Raw genomic sequence first — 12,038 nt, 5'->3', positions numbered from 1 at the left:
TTAAGATTCCATTCATTTGTAAATGAATGGTCATTCCTTTGATCAGTGCACCCTGTACTTCTAGTCAACACTTTTGTTCCAGTAATAGTAGCCACGTGCACAATTGCACTGTCAGTGTAGCAAAGAATGTAGGGCAGGCGTAGTCTTTGGCCCATTCCCAGAAGACGCCTAAGTATTATTAAAATTTCCTGTGTCTCCATCCTAAAACCATACCAAGATGCATTATACATGAGCGAAAGATCAGTTTTGTGATCCTGCTTATGATCCTAATTAAGCCACCCATATCACTTTCAAGTTGGGAAGGGACACATACTCAAGCAGAGAAAAGTACCAATGCTATGTTTTCAAATGGAGAACAGATTTATTTATTTTTTAACACTTTGGTGTGATTGCATTCACTTTAAGGAGCAGATAAATATACAGCCGGCTGATAGAGAAAAAATAATATTGGTATGTATGCAAATGACTGCTTTCTATGTTATACATACTATATCAACTTGATTCACAGGTTTAATAAACAGCTGCACCAGAGGCAAAAATACAATCTTCATGTTGTGTATGAGAGTTAACTCACAAACCTTCATTGATTTTACCGATTAGAACAAAGTCTGTGCCATTGACTCAAGCAGCGGCAGAATAAAGCCCAATGAAATCATGCAGGGACTTTTTATTGGACCAGCTGAGCAGTGGCTCAGGGCAGAATGAGCAAGTTAAGTGTACATTTTCATGTTATGTTTCTGTTACAGTCTTTCAAAAGCTACTCCAGGTTGACTCAATTGCTTTCTCTTTATTGTTGTCATCAAAAGCAGGTTTGTAAACAGCATCTCTGTCCTCCAACTGCTTCCTGCCACCACCACCCTGCACCTGTTGTTACAGGGAAACAAGAAACCAGGGAAGTTGTGTGTCTTGCTGCTATGTGGCAGCGTAAGAGCTGCAGACACTCTTAAAGAAAGCAGAAGGGAAAAGCTTACATGTCAGTATTTAACAATGATATATGGTCAATTAAATCTTGGATATCTTCATAGAGGCAACACATGAGGCAAAACTCTTTGACTTTTTTTTCCCCTCAGAGTGGAAACACCTCCTTAGCTTCTGCTACAGTTCTGATGTGAAGTCATATAATGGGTGTTCCACAGATGTCAATGAATATATGAGGGATAGAGTTGAGCACATCTGTCCACTTCAGATTCTCTTTCTCATTTTCTCAAGTTCAGTTCTCGACATTTCCACCTTTGATTTCTTAAAAAAATCCTCATCAGAATTTTCCACTATTTTCAACTGTATTTCTCAACTTTGTATGCAGTCTACCCGAATATACAATTTCCCCAATACAATGTATAATGATAATAAATAAAATAATAAAATTAATGGATTTTTGTATTATTTGCATTGATATAGCCATCTATATACATATATATGCATTTTTGTACACATTGGTTGGAGAACTGCATCACAACATTCAGAGAAATGTGCATTTTGAACAATAACTACATTTCAGTTCACTTACTGTTTCAGGAAGCACAAATTATGTAGTTTCGCATTGAAATGTGAACAGAACCAAATTACTCCACCATTCCTAGTGAGATGGGAGTGGGATTTCAGCTGCTGGTCATGCCCCCGGTGCCAGCATGGCCACTGGCCACACACCCCAGTTGCTGCACATTCAGCATTAATGAGAAAGGAGTCCTACAAGTATACAGTATGGAATACATGTGTATGGGGCGGGGCAGGCAGTGTGCACCCTCCATATATTGTTGCACTACAACTCCCATCAGTCCCAGCCAGTATGGCAAATGATCAGGGACAATGGAAGATGTAGCCCTATTATAGAACTACAATCAATGGAAAATACAAAATGCCATCTAACCAAACTCTGTGATCTTCTACTTACCTACCAGCCTCCATGAACCAGTCAACCCAAGCAGCAGTATGCTTCTACATTTACATCCTAGTTTTTCTCTATTCCATCGCTTTCCCATTTTTATTGCTTTTCATCAAGCCTTCAGTTTTGGGACTGTGCCTGCCAATCTATTTCTAATCTTGCCAATGCCTAATGCAGCACAACGTATCAGCAGTGTCAACAGGGGCAACTTTGCATCTTTGCTCTCCCTCTGCCATACTTCACTCTCCACTCCCCTGAAGCCTGGTACCTCTCTCCAATAGCTTCCTGATTTTGAATTAAGTGCAGCTTGGGTCGACTTCATGGGTATAAATTAGTGCAAACTTCTGAAATAACTACAACCTTATAACAAATTATTAGATCCATAGCCAACGTAAAACATGAAAGAATATGAAAATCAGTTAATGTCAGTGCAAACTTTATTTTGCATTCATTTAAATAAGTCCTAGAACCTTGAAAACTTTCCCTTCGCAAACAACTGCTAAGCAAACACTTCTGTTGCAAATCATTGTATAGCTTGTTCACCTTCAGCTCTTTCTATTCATTACATTGTTTGGATGGGATCCAGGGATCAGATCCCATATTTTTCCATTCCCAGTATGGTTACGGTGTGTGTTGATATTGTTGTTTTGCAGTTATATGAAACTGTTTATAATGATCACTCCACTTCAGCCCCAAATGGCACAAAAAAAAACTTTGTACAAAGGAAAAGCAGCCAGTAATGGTTGCAACCATGAACAGAGGCTGAGCAGGTGAAGAGGGCATGCTTTCTCTGCTAGCTGTTTTTAACTTACAGAATTACCCTAGCTCAAGAAAAAGATCCACCCCACATATCTTTTTCTTCCACAAGAAGAGAAACAGCTTAAAAGGGGTGAATTTAAATGGAAAATCACTGGTAGAGAGGAATGGTGGAGAAATTCAATTAAGTTCACATTTGAAGGGGAATCTATATCAAATTCACACTTTATATGCGAACATGAGAACCAAAACATAGCCATCTTTCAAAATTTGCATTCCTCCAAATATGCAATGCACTTTCCCAACAACCAATGTTTGCAAAAAATCATATATTAAGGGATATATTAGGGGATTTTTTTTTAAATGCAAATTGCTGCAAAAATGTGGAGAACTGAGTTTAAGATGGAAAAATGAGCAATGGAGAGAACCAAAACTGGCAAATCCTTCTATACCTACTGATAGGGAAATGATTAAATACCTCCTCCCCACCTATTCTTCTTTTGGTCTTCATTGCAGCCCCCAGCAGCTGTTTTTTTTCCTGTGTAACATGCAGTTTGGCCCTAAGTTTTGCAGCTCTGAAGACCTCCTGTCTAGAATGTCTTCATGAAGCAAGTATGCCCATGTTATTTAACAAACAGAAAGTGTTGGGAAATATTCTGGCATATTTATGTCACAGTTGCTCTGCTGACATTTTTAAAAGACAGCCGCGGAGAACACACAATGCTTGCACATAAAATCCATTGATAAGGGGATTTGTTCTGACTATAGAAGTGACAAATTGTTAACATTAGCACTATCGAGGGAAAATCTTTTTCAGCAGATGTCTTCTAGTGCCAGCTGTGGTTAAAGGTCACCTTGATGCCAGAGGATACCACCTGGTTATGTCATTACATGGTTGATTTGTTTCATTTCTGCTTTTTAAAAAAGGTATAACTGTGTCTTTGCTACAGATTTAAACCACTGACACACCTTCTCATAGCTCATAAGCAAGGAATCCAGGGATCTGCAAGAAAGAATTTTCATCATATTCACATAATGACAGATTCCAGGATTCTTAGAGGCATGGCACTTTGATCATGACAGTTCAACCAGTTTTAGACTAGTTGGTGTAGATAAGTGCAGAGGGCAGAATTATTCCCTTCAACCTGTATGCAAATCTGTCCTGAACCACAGGCTTGTGGGTATTGAACAAGTGACAAATATTCCTCATCTGTGAAATGGGAATATCTCACATGGTGGATATGAGAAATATAGAGAATTAGAATTTGCACAGCTAACATTGATAAACAATTATAAATCCCCATCGTGTCAAGTGAAATGGTATTTCATTCCTACTATCTAGTGGCCAGATTTGTTATTCTGGGAAGTCAATGCTATGAATCAGCCTTGCCAGCAATGGTACCACCCTTCCTCTGTAGCAGCTGAAGCCATATCTTAAACCTGACAAGTAAAACACAGAGGTATCCATTGCTAAACTGAAAAAAACACCCTTCCTAGGCAACAACAGAGCCATGTATCTGCAGCTGTTGGACAGCCATCAGGATGTGAATTCATTCAATATAACTGCTGGTGTGGCACAATGGCTTCTGAGCTGTGAAGCCGGAAGGCCCAAGGCAGAATCTATAAAGTTAGGTGACCTTAGACAAGTCACTGTTTTTCAGCATCAGCCCACCCTACAATGTAAGGATGATAAAACACGTCTCCTGTACATGGCTGCTGTAAGAATAACTGAGACATGGAAATATGTGTAGTACTTTGAACTTGAAAAGTGCTTTGTAAATGCCAAGTCTTCTTAAAATAAAGTTCACCTCCTAGCATGAACGGCTATATCCATGTTCAGATGGGGGGGGCGGAATGGCATCCCCTGACCTATGCACATTCATTGGAGTGTGGGAGGGAGAGGTATGTGCTGCAGCATTTGTCACATATTCCTTTTTAAAAAAAACATTTTATTGATACAGTTAAGAACTCAAATCATACATTAACTGAGAGTAAGAGGGATACATCATATAAAAAATAAATTGTCCTGCGCTTAAACATACAAATAAATAATCTGTTGGTATTATTGTTTGGTTACCTTTACAAAACCATAGGTTTTGAAAAGCCGTGGGAACCTTGTTTTTATTGTCTACTGCAGTGGTGTATGTAAGAAAGCTCCACCACTATGCAACAAATGTATTTTTGAATTTTTATCCTTTCACAATCTTCTGCTTCTGCATCAATTTCTCTATTAATGCTAGTTGCCAAATTTTACTATACCACAATGCAGGGCCAGTGCCAGAAGGCGCCCAGGTAAGGCCCTGGCTGAGGGCCTGAAGAGCCCCTCCTTAGGGTGGGAGGGTGGTGTTCCATTCTGCAATCTGCGACAGCATCTGCTTCCAACCCTGCTGCAGACTGTGGAGAGAGATCTCCAAGGCATCTCCCCATACAGTCAGTGTGGGCTTTAATAAGCCCACACACATGCCCCACCTACCTTTCCCATCCATGTGGATGATATGCACACTGCGCACACATGCCTTCCATCAACCAAGATGGCAGTAGGGGCTTCCCTAAGGAGCTGATGCCCCTACCGCCATGTTAGTTGATGGCAGGCATGTGCACACAGTGCACATGTCATTCACAGGGACAGGAGAGGTAGATGGGATGCATGGGTGGGCTTATTATGAGGGGTTTGGGTTATAGTGCCACAGACCTGTGGCAGGCTGGTACCCAAGGGCCCAGTCATGCCTGGCACCAGCCCTGCCACAACAAAATAGAGATACCTTTTCAATCTTTCCAAAATTGTGCAATACCCTGGCTGCAACCAATAAAAATCTAATCACCTGTTTATCCTTAAGAGCCTGGTTTTCATTCAAAAATAGATTTAACAGAGCTAATTCTGGGTTTTATGTACCACCTGCTTTGTAATTTTTTCTATTTCTATAAACACCAGATCCCAAAATTCGACCACCTTCACACATGTCCACCACATGTCGGAGAAAGAACCCTTCTTTAAGTATCTCCTCGCATATTCCAATGGGCACGTGTAAGTTGGGGGAGGAGACTGCTGCCACGATGCCACACCCCTTACACAAATGCATTCACAGAAGCCCTGAATGTCTGATAGGGCCTTGTATGCCAGCTGCTTTACAATTATTCTTGGTTAGCAGAAACCAGTAACAATTTGAAATGAATGCTGATGAAAGTTAAAGAGGAAAGCACAAAAGCAGGACTACAGCTGAACGTCAAAAAAACTAAAATAATGACAACAGAAGATTTATGTAACTTTAAAGTTGACAATGAGGACATTGAACTTGTCAAGGATTATCAATACCACAGCACAGTCATTAACCAAAATGGAGACAATAGTAAAGAAATCAGAAGAAGGCTAGGACTGGCGATGGCAGCTATGAGAGAACTAGAAAAGGTCCTCAAATGCAAAGATGTATCACTGAATACTAAAGTCAGGATCATTCAGACCGTGATATTCCCGATTTCTATGTATGGATGTGAAAGTTGGACAGTGAAAAAAGCAGAAAAGAGAAAAATCCACTCATATGAAATGTGGTGTTGAGGGAGAGCTTTGCGTGTACCATGGACTGCGAAAAAAATAATTGGGTGTTAGAACAAATTAAACCAGAACTGTTACTAGAAGCTAAAATGATGATACTGAGGTTATCATACTTTGGACACATCATGAGAAGACATGATTCACTAGAAAAGACCATAATGCTGGGAAAAACAGAAGGGAGTAGAAAAAGAGGAAGGCCAGATGAGATGGATTGATTCCATAAAGGAAGCCACAGACCTGAACTTACAAGATCTGACCAGGGTGGTTCATGACAGATGCTATTCGAGGTCACTGATTCAAAGGGTCGCCATAAGTCGTAATCGACTTGAAGGCACATAACAACAACAACATCATAATGTTTAGATGCGTTAATAAAACTTTACTCTGATCAGACTGCTTCCTTGCATTCTCCTGGCACCCTGAATAATCCTACTGCTATCACCCAGATCCTACATAACATTTTAAAGATATATATTTGCCATCACAAATTATAACCTATGAGCAAGGCACAAGATATGTGCGTTGAATAACGCATTTCTTTAATTTCTGCAAACAATTTCTCTTCAAAGCAGCCTTCCTTGTCCCCCAAAATAAAATAGCTACCATGGGCTCATATGAATTACTTGTATGTTTTTGTTTCATTACAAAATATTCTGACAGAATAGGGATTAAAGGCTTGCCACACAGCAAGAGGTATTTTTGATCATTTGGAAGAAGATGTATCATTATGTGTTCCAGTTTTAACACTGATGGTACTGTGATGTGTTCTTCCCTGGCTCTCCCTGTCAGGTTCCTACCTGCTCGTGGTTACTGCCTGTCTCTAGGCACCACCAGGGACTCCACCAGTCCGGACCGCACTCTCTTATGGTTTACCTATCCGCTCTAGCACAGATCTCAACAGATCCCCCTGCTAGTCAACCACCAGTAACGTCCCAATACTAGTATTCCCAGAGACTCTGAATACTGGTATTGTTATTCTCTTCACCGCTGCCACCATTTGTTACAGTTCCCCTTCAGCCTTGGTCATTACCTTACCCTCCCTTCTGGTCTGTGAAACTCCAGCCAAGGATCAGGCCTTTGGTAAACCAAATTAAGTATTTATTAAAGATAACAAAGCTAACAAGATTAACAAGATTTCTTCTTAAGGCACATAAGCATATGGTTTTACTCAATACTAATCCGAACTCCACCTCCCTCATTCTCCACGCTCTCCTGGCAAACAACTCTCTCAAACCCCACCAAGCAATCCACTCTTTCTCTTCTCCCCCCCATTCCACTCTCACTCTTCCTTTTATACATTCAGCCATTTTAAACACTCAGCCAATCATCTCGCATTCTACTGCCCATTCACTCCCCCTCTTTCACTCCACTTACCATGTATCTTCTAAAACAACAACACTTACCATATATACATTAATATAGGAACATCACAGGTACCACTATAAAGTTCTAAAATTCTAAAGTTCCAAAATCCCCATTTATTTATTAAGAGCATTTATTTGCCTCCTAGTAACCAAATCCTCTGGTCAGCTTACAATAACAGTAAAAAACATTAGAATATAATCATAAGGGAAAAATTAAAGCTTATGAACAAAATATGTAGCATTTAAAAAGGAAAAATCTAATAGCAGAGAATACAGTTATCTGAAATTCTTAAGCAAAACCAACAATATTTCAAAGCAATTGTAAAGATTATGGGTTTTTTTAAGATTTAAAAGGCCTGGGGATTTTTTAAATAAAGTCTTCACATCTTACTGGAAAAATCACAAAGAAGCTTCAGATGAGCTTCTCTGGGGAAAACATTTCACGGTGGAGGCACCACTACCAAAATAGGCCTCTCCCCAAAAACCACCTGTGACACCTCACTTGGTGGAGACAAAGCCCTCTGAAGATGTCTCAAGGTCTGCACTGGTGGAGGCATTCCTTCAAGTAGCCTGGTCTCAAGCCAGTTTAAATGCTTTAAAAGTTCAACACCATCATTTTGAATTGAACCAAGACTGGAAGCAACACACATGACAGAACCCTGGTGGAAATATATATGGCTGATATGCGCAGCTCTTGTTTACAGTTTGGCAGTTTGGCAGTCCCAAGGCATTGCAATGTCTCTCCAACTTGGAGGTTACCAGAGAATGGATAGCAGAAGTAAGGCTTTCTTTCTCCAGTTAGTTAGAGCTGGTATACCAACTGAATCTCATCAAAAGCACTCTGATTGTACTGAAGACACTTGGGCCACTAGTGACAGTTCTGGGTCAGTGTAAACTACAAACCCGATCCCATAGGGCACAGCTTAACAACCTAGCCACATGCAGTAGTGGCTGCATGCTTGGCCAGAGCTGATGGTTGGTGTGCCCATTCACACAACACATTCACAATTTCACTGTCTGCCCCCACTCCTCCTCCTTAAAAAAGCACCATTTCCCTCTTTGTGCAAATGAAGTGAAAAAAAGCACAAAATCATCAGCTGAAAGCGAGGCAGGCAATTGAAAAAGCAGTTTCTCCCTTTCTTTTGCCTTCCCCTGCTTCTCTTCAAAAAGCACATTTTTCCTTTGCCATCCCAGAAGTATTCAAAAAGCACAGCAAGGATAGTGATTAAAGGGGGTTTTCAAATAATAATAATAATAATAACCCCCTTTTTTTTGTATGGCCAAAAGAAAGAAGCAAGAAGGAAGAGGAATTGTCTGGCCTGGCTCCTGATGCACTTCATGCAGTGCCCCTTTAATTAGTCCTTGGATATCTCTTTCCAGCGCCTGCATCAGCAGCAACCATTTGTTTCCCAGTCAGGCTTTTCTCTGCTTAGGGGCAGTGAAGTCAAGTTTTCCACCATCACCCACCTCCTCATCAAACCCTGTTGCACTTGGAGAGCCATGCTGCCTTCCACCGGCTCTCACTCACCTGCCTGCCTTCCCAGGTCCCTAAGACCATCAGCTGCTTGATCACAGAATGTGCAAGATAGAGCACCTACCTGGTGGGTCTATGGAAGCAGGACGTCAACCAGTGATTGGCAATATCAGTGCTGAATGCAAGACAACATCAGAATGAAGTTAGGTGGTGAATACTGGGCAGCAGGGCAGCAGTTATTGGACTTCAATGGCACCAGCAAATGCAGCAGCAGCAATTTTGGTGGCAGTAGGCAGATAGGGGCATCTGTTGGGCAACAGGCTTATGGGCCATGGATTGCCTACCTGTGGTTTAAGGGGAGGACAAAAATACAGCCTGTGACAATTATATTAAAGCTTAAATGGATACAAAACAGGTACAGTGACGACAATAGCAGTAATTGATGACAACACAAACATCTTAGTTATTACTGACTATGTTAATTAACACATGCTGGCAGTATTGAGGCATTCACCCAAATATGTTATCTTTAAAAATGGGGATGGAGGCAGGGATGTGCACACAAGCCCCACCACAAACATTCACCTGCATATCAGCCCTCCCCACTCAATCGCCAACCTTACCGTGATGAGTTGGGAAGGTCTGCAGGGAACTTTTCCCTGTCATTCACTTAAATGCGAGAACCCTCTGCATGATCGTGGACCCTGATAAAACACGAAAGTTGGAGCCCATGTACACAGGGCCAGATGCACACAAGGCCATTGTGGGTGCAGCTTGTTTGTGCACACCCCTGCCCCCATTCTCCCTCTGAAATCTTGTGTTCAGGCAAATGTGCTGTAGTGAAATGGAAAAGCGTTACTGCAATCCAAGCCTTGGGTCAGGGATGGAGAACCTTAAGTCCAGATGTGGTTGGACTTCAGCTCCCATCAGGCAGCCAATGGCCATGGATAATAGGAGCTCTAGTCCAAGCTGCCCAACACCTGAGGGCCACAGGATTCCCATCCCTGTCTTGAGTGATCTTGATCAACCTCTCTCTTTCCAGACAGACTTGATATAAAAAAAGGAGACTGGATATCTGTGGTATTTCAGTATCTGCTGTTGTGCAGTATTAAGCATGCCATATCTCCAGTGTTTTCATTTTTATTTTCTATTTTCTACAGGTAGTCACACTTTCCTCTTTTAACTTCATTTAACATTATCAATATATAAAGTTTCACTGCTCTAGCAACAGGAAGTGCCAGAGAACATTGTGTTCTTGCAGCTGGCTAAATAAAACATGTTCTCGCTAGAGCTTCGAAGAATTTAAAGTTTGCAAAGGAAATGAATAGATGTCTTAATAATAACAGAGCTGTCATTTTAATAGGGAGAAACTAGATGCTATACTTTGTCCACCACATCACAGGGCACAGAGACTTTTAGGGTGTGCATATTTTTCAGTTCTCATGTCTCAGATGAACTGGCTTTCATAAAAGAAAAATAATCAATTTCAAGAAAGCAGGTCAAAGAAGTGTTGTTTGCTTGTACCACTTATATACAGAAATGTCTACATAAAATATGTTATATAACAATATTTCAATACAAACATAATGATTTCTCAAGAAAAGACAAGCGCTAACAACTGGATTTTTCTTTTCTATAGTTTTGCACATCACATTTTTTAAAAAATGTGTAAATGTCATCATCTTCCATTGGTTCAGAATTAAAGTCTGTAAAGAAAGATTTATACTTGCAATTAGGATTTGATCCTTCTTATTTGCTTAGTGAGCACTTAGAGAATTAAGTTTCATGAAAATACAGTAACTAAAGAGCCAATGTACTATGAGCTGAATATTATTTTATTTTTATTTAACAAATTTATATTCTTGACAAATTTATTTTACTTGACAGAAAGCCTCTAAGCAGTTTACAAAGGACAATCTAAAATATTAATTTAAAAATACCAATAAAAGCAAACATTGAAAGCAAGTTAGCATAACATTATAAAATATAAATAAAATCACAAATATAAAAACAATTATACATCATAAAACCACATGTTAAAATTAAATGACTGGGTGGGCTTACCGGAACAAAAATGTTTTTAGCCGGCACCAACAATTTGCAATGCAGCAAAGGAGCCTGCCTAATCAGGGAATTCCAAAGGGAAGGTGATGTTACACAAAGACCATGTCCTTACAAGTGCGGAACAAACAATATGCGGCACTTGTAAAAGTGCCAGTTCTGCAGGTTCAAGTGGATATTGTTCATAAGCAGGAAGCCAATCTTTTAAAAATGGGGGTTAAAGTATGATTCAGATATTACCATATTTCTCATTTCTCCAGTTTGATTCCAGTTCAAACACTAACTTTGGGTACGGAAGAGAGGAAATGGTTTTATAGCAGGTTCAGTCTCTTGGAACTGTTTCAGATATATTTCATGCGGATAAATGTCATCCTGTTATGTTTGCAATGGAGCTATCAAGGCCAACTTGTACTGTTTAAAAGTAACTGCTTATTTAGAAATAGTTATTGTACAACTTACCCTTATGTCTATTGTCTTTGCACATACATTTAGCTCTTAAAAGTTCTGAGTTTGTTTTCCAAGCTGGTTGATCTAATAAGACAGCAGTAAATATCCATCCATTCCTTAATGGTCTTCTTTCTTAAACTTCTTTGAACAAAATGTCCACACATTTATGCTTGTTTTCACCACATTACTCAGATATGTTGGGGCTTCCATACAGTTGTCATGCCAGTTCATTAGCATTTGCAAACATTAGATGTTGTACTAAGCATTTTTATGTGAATAAACTCTTAAAGCAGGAGAGACAACATATTTCTTTTAACACAGGAAATAATAATTCATTTTCCAATGGATAAAATAAATCTGCAACAGGACATTGTCTGTGACAAGACAGAATTCTATTTACAGCTTTTGGGGATTGTCCTATACACACCCACACCCACACCCACCTGTTATATTGAGCAGATCACTGGAAAACAGTATTAATCTGAACAAGATGTATGGAAATAT

At 39.9% G+C, this 12,038-nt stretch overlaps 1 long non-coding RNA gene across 1 annotated transcript; it reads right to left on the bottom strand.

Moving 5' to 3' along the window:
* Positions 1-409: 409 nt before the first annotated feature.
* Positions 410-11,173, bottom strand: LOC133389945 (uncharacterized). The gene is made up of 3 exons (XR_009764229.1): positions 11,091-11,173; positions 9,151-9,370; positions 410-864 (listed from the first exon to the last, which is right to left on the bottom strand). It is a non-coding gene; the product is annotated as an uncharacterized LOC133389945 (long non-coding RNA).
* Between the last annotated feature and the right edge of the window lie 865 nt (positions 11,174-12,038).

The sequence above is a fragment of the Rhineura floridana genome, chromosome 8, assembly GCF_030035675.1.
Source record: "Rhineura floridana isolate rRhiFlo1 chromosome 8, rRhiFlo1.hap2, whole genome shotgun sequence".
Taxonomy (NCBI): Eukaryota; Metazoa; Chordata; class Lepidosauria; order Squamata; family Rhineuridae; genus Rhineura; species Rhineura floridana.
The sequence above is the reverse complement of the archived record's forward strand: the minus strand, read 5'-3'. Positions and strand labels throughout refer to the sequence as shown.